Source organism: Mustela erminea, chromosome 8, assembly GCF_009829155.1.
Source record: "Mustela erminea isolate mMusErm1 chromosome 8, mMusErm1.Pri, whole genome shotgun sequence".
NCBI lineage: Eukaryota > Metazoa > Chordata > Mammalia > Carnivora > Mustelidae > Mustela > Mustela erminea.
The window spans coordinates 41,486,619-41,499,679 of NC_045621.1; the positions used below are offsets into that span (position 1 = coordinate 41,486,619).

The 13,061-nt window shown below is 47.4% G+C and overlaps 1 long non-coding RNA gene across 2 annotated transcripts in view; it reads right to left on the reverse strand.

The window, feature by feature from the left end:
- LOC116597477 overlaps positions 1–12,779 on the reverse strand; it is a 97,325-nt gene extending 84,546 nt beyond the window's left edge. For both annotated transcript variants that reach the window (XR_004288625.1, XR_004288626.1), the window contains exon 1: positions 12,479–12,779. This is a non-coding gene — a long non-coding RNA (uncharacterized LOC116597477). The remainder of the gene's footprint in view (positions 1–12,478) is intronic.
- Between the last annotated feature and the right edge of the window lie 282 nt (positions 12,780–13,061).

Consider the following 13,061-nt stretch of genomic DNA (forward strand, 5'->3'; position numbering starts at 1 on the left):
GGGGGATACGACGCCATTTAACCCCATCCAGCAATCTATAGGGAGCACCTTTACTGCGCAGGCCCTGGGCTAGGCTCTTGAGATAAAAACAAGAAAAGGGGTTCCTTGGTAGCTCAGTGGGTTAGAGCCTCTGCCTTCGGCTCAGGTCATGGTCCGGGGGTCCTAGGATCGAGCCCAGCATCAGGATCCCTTGGGAGCCTGCTTCCTCCTCTCTCTCTACCTGCCTCTCTGCCTACTTGTGATCTCTGTCTGTCCAATAAAAAAAAAAAAAAAAAAAAACAACTTTAAAAAAAAAACAAAATAAAAAACAAAACAAAAAAACAAGAAAAGGAAATGTCCTCTTCTCCCAAAGCTCATGAGTCGGGGAAGGAGCAGCCCACCAGATGGCCTGTGCGCCTCGCTAGAGCAGAGAAAGAAAAAGGCAGCGCAGAATTTTTGGAGGCTTGGGGCTGTGCTCAAGGTCAGAGAGAATTCTCATCCCCTGCTCTGGCCCGCTTTTCCCAGCTCCATGTTGACTCCCAACATCTAGTGCGTTCTCCTCATCAGAAACCACTATTAACTTGACAAAAAGTGTTTGCAGACCAGACAGGATGGAAGAGGAGCCTCCAGCCCATGCAGCAGACCCGAAGAACAGAGCCTGGAAGTCCAGAGGGGTCACCGCTGGCAAAGCTCCACCAGTGATCATGAGCTCTGGCTAAAAATGAGAGCCAGCCCTCAAAGGACAACCAAAGACCCAATGTCACAGCAGGGGCAGGTTCCCAGGATGACTTAGCCGGTCAGGTCCCTGTGAGCAGGAAGCAAGCAATGGAGCTGAGCACCAGGCTCTAAAGTCACCTTGCTGCCTTAGCATGCCCCCAGCTCCCCGCCTTGGAAAAGGGTAAGCTTTCTCTCTCTCCAGTTGACAAAGGCAGGTGCCTTCTGAAGGGAGATTCAGGGAAAGTCAAATCAGTGCACACAAGGGCATGCTGCCCAGAATTCTGTCCCTTCTATTGCATGGGTTCCCTCCGGATCCTGGCCATCCCTCCAAGGAGAGAACTGAGCCACCAGGATGGTTCAGAGCACTGCACTGGAAGGAGTATGTGTCTCCCAAAGCCCTAGGGAGCCCCCAGACTCAGGCTGTACTGTCTGTTTCTGAACTGCTTTTTGTGACAGAGTAACACACTTCTCTTTTTCCCTGCCTTTTTGATTTAGGTCTTCTCTGTTATAGACACCTAAACTTCGTCTTCGCTAACACAAACGCCAACTGCAGGTTGGAAAGACATTTTCACAAAAAAAGCAACTGACTAGGAGAGCCATTATGGACTCTCCCATAATGCATTGCCTCTCCCAAGACTCTCCCATATGTATTGCCTCTCCCAAGTGGCCTTCCACCAGGCATGAGAGCTGACCTCAATGTCTCCGGAAATCTGAGGTGTCCCACATTGCTCTCCAGCTGCTTCTCCATGGCCATTGGGATGGGGAGGCTGCACCAGCCCAGGGACACCCACACCGGTCTCTACAAGGCCAGATCTTAGAGCCAAGAATGGGACACCCTTTGTCTCAACCAGACCGTGTGAGGGCATTATCAGAGCACAAAGGGGACCAGATGAGGTTTGGACGATGCCTTTGAATCTTCCCACTTGTTGGTGCATAAGATGGTCCATCCTGGAAGGTCCATCTTTGAACAGATTTGGACTTTCATGATCTGCCCCAGTCTTCTCCTCAGCAGCAGCATTGGGACAACAGGCTTCAATTACGAAAACTCAACCTCTGCCTTCTGGATAGGGGCTTCCTTGCCACAGCCTCCCAATAAGCAAGGATGGTCCCCTTGGACCAACAGGGACCAACAATACAGCTGGATGACATGCCCAAGAGCGCCAAGCACCATACAATCATGGGCCTGAAGCAGCAAGGTTCAGTGTCTGGGCTAGCTGGGAGCCTGTGACCGCAAAGGCCATCTGCTGCAGCCCACACTCCCAAGCATGGGTGCTCACCCACGCAGGATCCTCGACTGTGCATGTCGTTCTGGTCCACCCGGATTTTCTCTGGCTCTCCTTAACCATCTATCATCCCTCCCCTTCCACACCCATCAACATTTCCCATCCCCCTTCCTTGCTCTATTCTTTTCCCCCTCACTCCCATACAAGAATCTCTGGAATGTACCAGTTGTATTCATGATTGCCTGTCTCCACCTTCAAGCTCCATTAGGGCAAGGCTTTTGTCTCCTCCATTCTCCTATATCCTCAAGGCTTAGAACCACATGGAGGGTGCCCAGTAAATCTTTGTGGAATGAGTCAGTAAATGTTTGGGACCTACTGGCCAGTCCCTGCACCCAGTGGGCCCAAATCTGGACCTCTTAGTGACCTGATGCCTTGAATGTGAATGGAGTTCTGACAAGCAGGCAGGGCCTGGCTGCCCAGTGTTCCACCTGCCATACAGCGGGGATGAATCCAATGGAGGTAATGGACAGAGCTGGTCCTCACTAGTTCCTCCCATGAGAAAGTTGGTCCATTTCTTCAAATTTCTATAGACCTCTCAGTATGGAAGAGATGAGATCAGAGTCCAGATTCCCTGGAGAACCAGCAGCCAGGCAGATGGGTGGCATTACATGCATGGTTGAAGGCAGGGTAGAGGATGACCAGGATTGGGGACCACTAAGGACCGCTGTGTGGTCACAGAATCAAATAGTGCACACAAGTCAGACCAGTATTTAAGACGGCCCACAGCAAGACTCTTACCGTGAGCCAGGCACCATAGTGGACACAGTCTCCCTGCCCCGAAAGGCTGATATTGTTCTTCCCATTTGGTAGATGGAAAAACCGAGAACAAGGAGGGACTCCCACCACCTTACAGAGCCTGGAACACATTAGAGGTTCATTAAATATTTATTGAGTATGGAGAAATGGTTTGAGAGATGTTCTTACTCTGTTGCACTGAATGAAGGTTTTGAGACAAGATAAAGGTGACGTACACAATCCTGGATGTGAAATGTTTGGACATCAAACATTCATTCAAGAAAAATGTATTGGTTCCTTTCCATACACAGGACAGGCTGGGTGCTGGGGCACCTTCACAAGCTCCAGGCTGCAGGTCGTGGGCAGTGTTAGCTGGTAACACCTGGGATGCTCCATGGCCCATTTCCACAAAGGATCCATTTTCAGTTGGGACCACAAATCAAGAAACTCCTCTCATCTTTCCAAAGGGAATGAACAGATTACATGAAGCCCTCCACTGCCCCAGCCCAGGAGCACTCACTGACTGTCATATGGACACACTCTCAAAGATGACTCAGACGAAACAGAGTTACTTCGGTGCAAACCAGTCAAGCAGGCAGCCAGCACTTTGCAGAGCAGACTGGAAGCAATCTACCGGTTTCTGCTTAAAATGAACTTTGAGCTCTTTGCATGAGAGCTGAGGCCAAAAATTACTCCCCACTAACTGTAAGGAGGCCTTTGAAATAAAAGATCTGGGTTCTTAGTACAATCTGTATGGGACAGGAACAATCTGTATGGGACAGGAACAATGAGAAGCGCAGGGAGGAGGATCAGCAGAAAAGAGGAGAAGACAGCACCGAGACAATCCCCTTTGCTATGGTGGTCTGTCACCACCTCTTGTGAGGAAGAAATGGGGTCGGCCTTGCTGTTGTTCATGATCGTACTTAGTTACGTTACCGAAACCCAAACCCATCTGTGGTTCTTAACTCCTGTCATCAACAAAATGTTGTCATTGTGGGCAGCCTCAGTGAAGGACACCCACCTGGCATTGACACATAGTCTCCTAGCCTTGGAGGATCTCAAGAACAGCTAGTTCAGACTCTGGTGCCCAGAGCTCAAGCAAACTCCATTTAAGAATTCTGTCTTCCCAAGACTTATCGCTATGTGTGTGTGATATTCCTTGTAAGCTGACACCTTCATGAGGGGACAGAGCTAAAGTATCCACAAGCCTAGAAATATAATTTTAACAAAATTGATAGAAGTGCTTCGCACATTGCAGAATTCATTCTGCAGCATGAAAGCTGGTCAAAGAATGGATAGGAGCCACTGAAAATCATGGTTTTTAGGGAACACTGATGACGCAGAACTTACAGACAGGAAAGCATTAGAACACACAGCAAAATACAGAATATGAAAACACTATTTAGAGAACAGTGTGATTCGGGGCTGCTGGGTGGCTCAGTAGGTTGGGTGTCTGACTCTTGGCTTTGGCTCAGGTCATGATCTCTCTAGTCAGGGGATCAAGCCCTGCATCAGACTCCACACTGGGAGAAGAAGGGGAGTCCACTTCCCCTCTTCCTTTGCCCCTACCCCTGTGATTGTTCTCTCTCTTTCTCTCTAAAATAAAGAAATAAAATCTTTTTTTTTTTAAAGAAATACAATAAGTAATAAGATGAACAAGTTTCCTGTTCTCATGTCACTAGGGATGGCATATTCTGCCACTCTAAATTATTGCTAGTGAGGACCTAAATAGAAGCACCCCCATTCATTAAGCTCTTTCTCTGTGTGGTCCCTGCACTAAGTGGCATTGTCTGGTTAACAGCAAGTGAGGACAATCCCTAGGGAGGCCCTTAGTGGGGAAAATAAGCCAGTGTCAGAGGGGATTTGCCTTCCAGTCTGTGAAACTCCAGCTCCTGGACTTCACTGCCCAACTGTGCTATCTTGAAGAAGGGCTTTCAGGCTCTAGAATGGCTATGGGCTCTACACATCATAGACGGGTTCCCCCAGAACTAGAATTAGTGACATACATTCTAGTGTAAGGAGTATGTTGGGGGGAAACTGGAAACACAGGTATGGAAGGGGGCAGTGAGAGAGATGGGCAGAAAGTCAGGAAGGGGTTTGTTGTCAAATAAGTTTCTACTGTGGCTTAATGTTCTGGGAACTCTGGAAGCCAGCTGGGATCATGACCAGGAGTTATTTCATGTCCCATGCAGAGGGGAAGTACCTGGTTATTTCTCCACCAGCTTCCCTCAGTCAGGGCTTGAGTGCGGTGGGCATTTCCCGGCACTTCCAGCCCATCCAGCATGTGGGCGGAGTGGGCAAGGAGAAGCAGATGGTAGCTGTTGGAAGTCTACTGGTTGCACAGAACTATAGGAGCTAAAGGATAATAGAGAGGACCATCGCCAACAGCATCTGTGCCAACTCCTGCTATGAATTCTCAGTGGCAACCACCCATACATTTATTCAACAAACACTTAATGGAGAACCTACCAGCAGCTAGACTTGCTCTGGGCATGGCTCCTAGTCTAGAGCTGGCAAGCAAGACTTGGGACATACTATGGCTGGACTCTCACCTTCTTCAGAGGGCACTGCCCATGTTGTGCTTAATCTGTACCTGACCAGTCAAATGAAGAGGCATGGCCCTTCCAGTGCAGCCCTGGCCTCACACCCTTGGCTGTTGGGCCTGTAGTATCTTCACACACATCATTGTTCCCTCTCTGGCCTTCTCTCTTCCTAAAAGCTCCAGTCACCAAAGGTGTTCCTGTTTTGAGTTGGAGGGACACAAGAGAGGGCAGACAGAATGAGAGATGGGATTTATTCTGTCACTCACTGGCAGTCAACACTCCATTTGTCATCTTCCTCATGGCATTCCAGTCTTGTCCTCAGAATCCCACCTTATGGCTAAGTCCTCCGGGGGTCTCCCAACCCACCCGATCCTGCAGTTCCCCTCTGCTCAGTGGCACATCCTGTGTGCTCCTGCTCATGCTAACCATGCCTCACAGTCACTGAAGCCTAATTAAAGTAATAAAGACAGAAGAAGGAGCCGGGACTCCTGGAAATTGAGAGAGACCAGGAATTGAGATTGACAGGAAGTAGATTTTGCTGCCAAGAATGATGAGGCACATGGAACAGGGCTGTCAACATGGCAGGAAGTGTGGGAAGCAAAGGGCAGATAGAGGGGAAGCCAAACTAATTACCTTTGAGGCTGCCTGCCCGAGGGTGACTGGACATAGATGTGTCTGACTGTGGCACCTGATAGATGGAATCGAAAACCGTCTTCTCATTGGCCACACCACTGAGTATATGCAATCGGTGTCCAAGAACACTAAGACAAGTACACAGGGAGCTGACTGTGGACCACGTTGGGGGGTCCCCATTTTTGTGTAAATGCCAAGGAGCTCTAACCTATTTCCTCCACCCCGTATAGGGAAAAAGTGGTCATTTTTTAAGATGTACCATTTATTTGGTTATCAGAAACACTGGACTTTTTTTTTCATAAGTTTATTGTCCATTTGCATTTTTTTTCTTCTGTGAATTTCCTCTTTACAGACTTGACCTATTTTTCTTTGGATTGTTACTTTTCTTACTGACTTTTCCTGTCAGGTAGGATTCAAATATTTTGTTTAGGTTTTATTGGTCTTCTAAATTTTTAACATCTCTTACCATTCAGAAGTTTTGTAATGTTATGGTTTTATTTTAGTTTGGTTTGGTCTTTTATGTTTGATGTAGTCATGTCATTTTAGCCTTGGTGTCACACTAAGATTGCTCTTCTCAACCCAGAATTATAAATCCGCTTTGTTTTGTTGCTTTCCAATGTGAAAGATTTTTTATTTGTTTTTGTTGGGAGGGAAGAGGCTGCTGTTAATTTACTCTTTATTCAAATGCATGAATTATTGCTCTTAGAGCAAGAAAGAAATGCAGACAATTACATGGCTCAGACTTCATGTGAATAAGGTTGTTTGGTGGAGGAGACTGGAGCAGTTATGTGACCAAAGCAAGCCCCATGTGTAGTGACAATAAGAAGAGTTTAGGACACAACCCCCTGCTTTAGTTCTGGATGATTCTCACTGTACCACTCCCATGAGTCGCTACTTTTATGAAGTTCTCTCCATTCAGCTGCCCCACCCAGCAGAGGTTAACAGCTCCTAGCAGTAATGGGTTCACCATTAGTCCCACAGAACTAGCATTTGTGCTGCTTACCTAGCCAAAGCCCCCACATGAAGAAACAACTACCACACATCCTCAGATGCCAAGCAGACCCTCCTCCCAAGAGCTCAGAAGACCAGTAATTCCAGGTCCCTCCCTCTCTGCCCATGCCCCAGTGTTAGATCCACTTGCTCCTCTTCCAGATATTGCAAACACCATTCCCAAGCCCCATCTCCAAGACAGCCAGTTCTGAAATTGTTCTGACATTTGCAAAGAGCAGTTTTGAATACAACAAACTCCAAATGACTTTTCCAATCCCTCTGCTATTGTTTACTGGAATTCTACTTTGCTGAAAATCGCTTAAGTAAGATAGATTTATAAATATTTCTATATGCAAGGATTTTCAATTTAATGGCATCAGAACTGAAATTGATTTTTTAAAGCATCCTCAGAACACTTAATAATCATCTCCCCTGCACATTGAGAAAATTCATTCATTCAAAAACAAAAATCAAACCTACATATTTTGAACACTTACTGTAGATGACAAGCTGTGGTCCCTGTATCCACGTCCTCTGCAAGGTGGTTTGCCAGCCCCTCCTCCCATCAAGAAGCAGAGTCTATTCACCTGCCCTTGAATCTGGGCTGGATTTGCAGCCAGCTTCAGCTAACAGGCTGTGTCAAGGGTGGCACTGTTCACAGGAGCCTGTGGGATTCTGTCTCTCTTTCTCAAAACCATGCCATCGTGATGGTAACAAGTCCGGGCTAGTCTACTGGAGGGAGATGAGGGGTCTCATGTGGCAAAGCCAAATCATCCCGGCTATCCCCGCTGAGCTCCAGATGTGGAAAGAGCCCAACCAAGTTCAGCAGAGCCTCTGAGGTAAGCCCAGTATAGGTCAGCAGAATGGCCCCACTGACCTATAGACACTCAGAAAAACTCAGTGCTTATTGTTCTATGCCACTGAGGTGTTCTCAGTGTTTATTACTGAGCACCATTGTAGCAATAAATAATTGATGTTAATATTGATAGTCATGGCTCAAAAATGTATATCCGTGGTGTATATTCAAGAAGTAAAAGGACAATGAATTCCTGTCCTCCGGGAAGGTAGGATCTTATGGGAACTTCTAAAACAGCCCCCAGGATACAGTGTGCTGTGTCCTATTAGGAAGTTACACACAGCATCCTCTGGTAGCATGGAAAGGGATGCCCTCAAGGGTCAGGGTGTCAGAGACGACTTCCAGGGCTCAGGAGGTAAGTCCTGAAGGATGATTTTTGACTTTGCATGTGCAAAGGCCCAGAGCTCACACCAGCACAGTGGCATGGCATGTGGGCATAACTGCGGTGTAGGACAGTGGGAGTTTTCCCCTTGGAGTCTCTTGGAAGACCTAAAAACACTCAAGTCTCTGAACTCTACCCCAGAGTTTCTGGTTCCAACCCAGGAGGTCTGGGTTGGAGCCCAAGAATTTACATTCTTAACAAACACCCAGGTGGGGCTGAGGCTGCTGCTCTAAGAACCACAGGCATCAGGATGTGAAAAGCACAGAATCTGGTCTCCCCACATGGACCTAGGACCAAGTTCTGGTGGCCTCTTGGGGGCAGCGAGACTCTGAGAAAGTGACTCAATTTCTCTAAATGCCCACTTCCTCCGGAAAGCAGGGGTCTTGATGCTAATGGCCTCAGAGAGCTGAAGTAAGCCTTGAATGAGCTAATGCATAAAAAAGCCCTAGTCCAGAGCTGAGAGCAGAGGAACATTCAGGAAGATGAACGATCGCTGTCACAGGCATTATTGGAATTGTCTCTACGGTGATTCCTGTGCACTTGCTGGAGCATGGAGGAGTCATTGGATAAGCAGGGAGGGCGGAGCAGACAGGCCAGGCCAGGCCAAGAAGGTCCCAGGGTTTGAGTCTTACCCCGAGGTTATATGAGGCCATAGAGGGTCATATGGTGCGGAGAACACATTTAGACTCACGTTTTAGAATGATCACATGGGCACTGGGATAGTTGGTCGAGAAAGGCAAGCCAGGCAGGATAGGAAGCTGTTCGAGAGGCATCTGGTCACATCTGTGCATGCCTTGATGGGTGCCAGGGGCAGACATGGCACCTGCCAACAAAAGGCACCTGCCTGTCCTTTGACGAACCAAGGACAGGTGCTCTGAAATGTCCATTATGTGGACATCTGACGCGCCAGAGCAGACAGCCGATCCCTCCCAGCCCTCACACATGCCCACCTACCACCACCGGTCTGTCCCATGCAGGAAATGGCCACCCAGCTTCCTCCTGACCATCCCCTCCTATAGACGTCTCATCTACAGTGGTGCTCATTGCTGCCTTGCACACCTGCTCACCCGCTGAGTCCTTGCTTGCAGGAAACTCTGAGCTAGGAGACAGGCTTGCCTCCGTCTATGGGACAGTGCCTAGCACCATGGGCACCAACACTGAACGTGACCCAGAAAACTGAGCACACACCCCTGCCCGAACCCCACCATAGCATCCAGCCATCTCTCCTTCACTCGGGTCCTAAAGAGAAGTACCTGGTCTGCTACAGTCACAGCCTGACTCGACTCAGGAAAGCCACTGGGTTTTTCTGAAATTCTGTGTGTCTAGGGAACAAGTACCACTTGCCAGTATCCCCAGTGAGATCTCTTAAATTAGCACAGCCTGGGGGAGAATCAAATTTCGTCATGGGGATTCATGTTAAGGGGAGAACATATGTGTGTCATTACACAATTTATTTGCTTTTCTATTGGAATCTCGTGACTTGTAAGAAAGCCTGTTTGGACAGTTTCATGACTTAGAAGCAGCCTTCCCCACCCAGGTCCCAGCATCAGGAATGATGAATGCAAGGCCAGGAGAGAAGCTGTGTTTATTTGACTGAATGCTCCAAGTTCCTAAGCAACCAAAAGAGCAGGCTGACAAAATCCACCCCCATCTGCTGAGGGCAAAACCTTTTGCTGACAGGTGGCTTCCCTGTCCATATGCATAGAGCCTGGGGTGAGAAACTGGCCTCCCAGAATATTCTCCGGGCAAGCTCCACTCAAAGTTCAAAGCTAACTAAGCATGTTTAAAACATGTAATTGAATTAAAACAGGAAATCAAGAATACTTTGTTATAAAAACCTTAGCTAAAATGGAAAAGCATTGAAGTTTTTAAAACTTGAATGAAGAATAGATCATTTCTGGTGTGTGTTGCACAGAGTACAAACTTCAACAATCAAAGTTGCATCAGACTTTGGAAGCCAGCTGCTTGGGGAATCCCCCCTGGAACTGGCCTTGACGGATTCCTCTCCTTTCGCTGCAATTGCGAGCGACGGGGAATGAAATTAGGGAAGCGCTTCGGAGCTGCCCTACCTCCCACCCCATTAGGGACTCACCGCCACGCTGCACTTAAAGCAAGGAGAATATCATTTACACTTCCAACAGCCATCAGACGCCAACAGCCTGATCTTTACAAATGTCCACGGCAGTGAAATATGCCACTTAGACCAACGTCATGATTGATACGGGTCTCAGATTTCTAACTCACACTCCTTCTGACTTTCTTTAATTGATGAGAAAGCTCTGATGAACCTAACAAGAGGATTCTGGCTGGCTTATCGTCTCTAGAGCCAAAACAAAGATTACAGGTCAGGAGTGCATGAAATACAGCTCTGTTCCAGAGATTTCCAGCCTCTGGACATGCCTTGTCATCTTCAATGCACACAGTCAGCTTGAGCTGTTTGGCTTTCACAAATCAAGCACCTAAGTTTGTAAGCTTCAAATGTGTGTCTCTGCCTCAGCTAAATTGATTTGTTAATTTTCTATGGCTGCTGGAACTAATCACTACAAAAGCAGTGGCTTAAGCCCATACAAATGTACTTAATATAGTATGGTTCTGTAGCTTAGTGGTCCTATACTCTCCTGCTGGGCTAAAAGCAAGGTGTCTTCAGGGCTGCTTTCCATGTAGACGCTCTGGGGAAGAAACTGTGCCCTTGAGGCTGCCTGGTACCCGGGCATGCAGCCGCTTCATCTTGAAGGTCAGCCAGTAGTGGTAAAGTCCTCCTCGTGCCCATCACTCTGTCCGGCTGCTATGGTCACACCTTCTCAGATGCTGACTCATTTCCTGTCTCCTCCCACTTTCAAGGCTCCCTGTGGTTACTTTGGGGCCCATTGGGCTAAGCCAAGAAAATCTCCCTGTTTTAAGGTCAGCTAATTAGCAACCCTATTTCCATCAGTTCCCAAAATCTCCCTTTGCCATATAATGGAACACATTCATAGGTCAGCAATTAGGACATGAAATCTTTGGGGGTCATTATTCTGCCCACTACATTAACCAAATTAACCATAATATTTATAACCCCATATTTACACACATGCACAACCTGCATGCACATGCGCAAACACACACACACACACACACACACACACACACACACTCTAACAATATCTCAGGCCTAGACTCCAGGAGAAGGTGAGTAGCCAGCATGGGTCTAAGACCAGCTCACTGGCCTGCCATGCCCCAGCCAGCACTCAGCCTCCTCCTTGTATCGCTGCGTCATTTAACTACAAAGATGAGTCAGCCTCCACTTATATCTGAACCTTTGAAATGTCGAGATAGCTAGGTATAAAAATACTCAGGAATACGCAAGTTTAGTATATTCTTGTAGGAAGATAAGATGATGTTACAAAATACAAATTAACTTTAAAACCAAATTTCTGATGATGGAATCCTTTTGTAGACACCAAATAACCTCACAGGCTAAAGAAAATGACTTTAAACATGTCATTCTTCATCCAGTCTTAGAATAGGCATTCCTTGTAATGCCTTCAATATGCCAGGCACATTGCTAGGGATGTGACAATGTCCTAGAGAAATAGATGGCAGAAATAAGTTGATCTTCGAGAGAAGAGGATGGGCTGATTGCTGTTCTCTCGCCCCATAACAAAACACATCGGATTTTTTTTATATATATATATATCCCAAGTAGAAGATCACAATTATGCATGTTGGTATAATTTTTACTCAACAGGCTAATTATATTTACTTCCCTTACACAGTTATTTTGGGAAGTAAGAGAGTGCTCAGTTGGGAAGCAGAAGGCCTCAGTTCCTGCATGAGCCCAGGAACTGCTGAGCTGCATGAACAAGAGGCAGCCACACATGCTCTCTGGGCCTTTGCCTCCTCACTGTTAACAGCCCTCACTGGTAACAATGAGAGGACCACTTTAGTCACTTCCGAAATGTCTCTCAAACTCGTCTACTTATGCACCAGATTTGGTTGGACATTGAGACACTGAGAGGAGAAAAAAATCCCATTAGACACTTGGTCTAAAGACACATGAGTGAAATATTAGTATTTAAAGGGGGGGTTGACCAGTCAGGGTCACCCACAAATCACAGTACCTTCTGCAGGTTAGAATGTTTAAAACAAAAGGACAGCTGAGTGGCTCAGTCAGTGAAGCATCTGCCTTCATCTCAGGATGATCTCAGGGTCCTGGGTTTGAGCCCCGCGTCAGGCTCTGGGCTGAGGGAGACCCTGCTTCTCCTGCTGCCCCTTCCCCTGCTTGTGCTTTCTTTCTCTCTCTTTCCGTCTCTCAAATAAATGAGTAAATCTTTAAAAAGAAGAATGTCTAAAATGTAAAGTGTGCCAAGAAAAGACTTACCCTATGCAGAATTCCTCAAGCATTGAGGGTGACTCTGCCTTTGCTGGATCCATCCACACCTGCAGCAGACTCTGTGGGCTTCTCCCTCCTGCAGTGGCCATGACCCAGGTGGACGCATCTGGCTTGTGGACAGTCCTCTATGTCCATTCTTCTCTCAGCCCCTGGCATCTGGCATTCACCACACTGCTGGCACCCTTCTGAGTGTCCTCTCAGATAGGACCAGGGTGACTCACACAGTTCTCTCTTCAGGATGGCCCACCCCTGTCACACATGATGTCTTCCCCCCTTATCCTGCCATCAGTCCCAGCCGGCCTCTCTTACTGCCACATACTCCCTGGGCTTTCTTGGCCCAAACCCCCAAGAATCAGATCCTTCCAGCTGCACAGAACAGGGTTTGGATGTGCTTCCATCACTGTGAGTGAGCTCCCCACTTAAAGCAAGAGGATGGCAGGTGCCATGAAGGTAGAAGACACTCATAAAATACAGCAGTTCTCTTCAAAGTGACCTTGTCACATGTTTCTCTTCCTCCGTGTGATCCCTTTGTACCTTAACCCTAGACAAGAGCCTAGTTTTAGAAAACGCT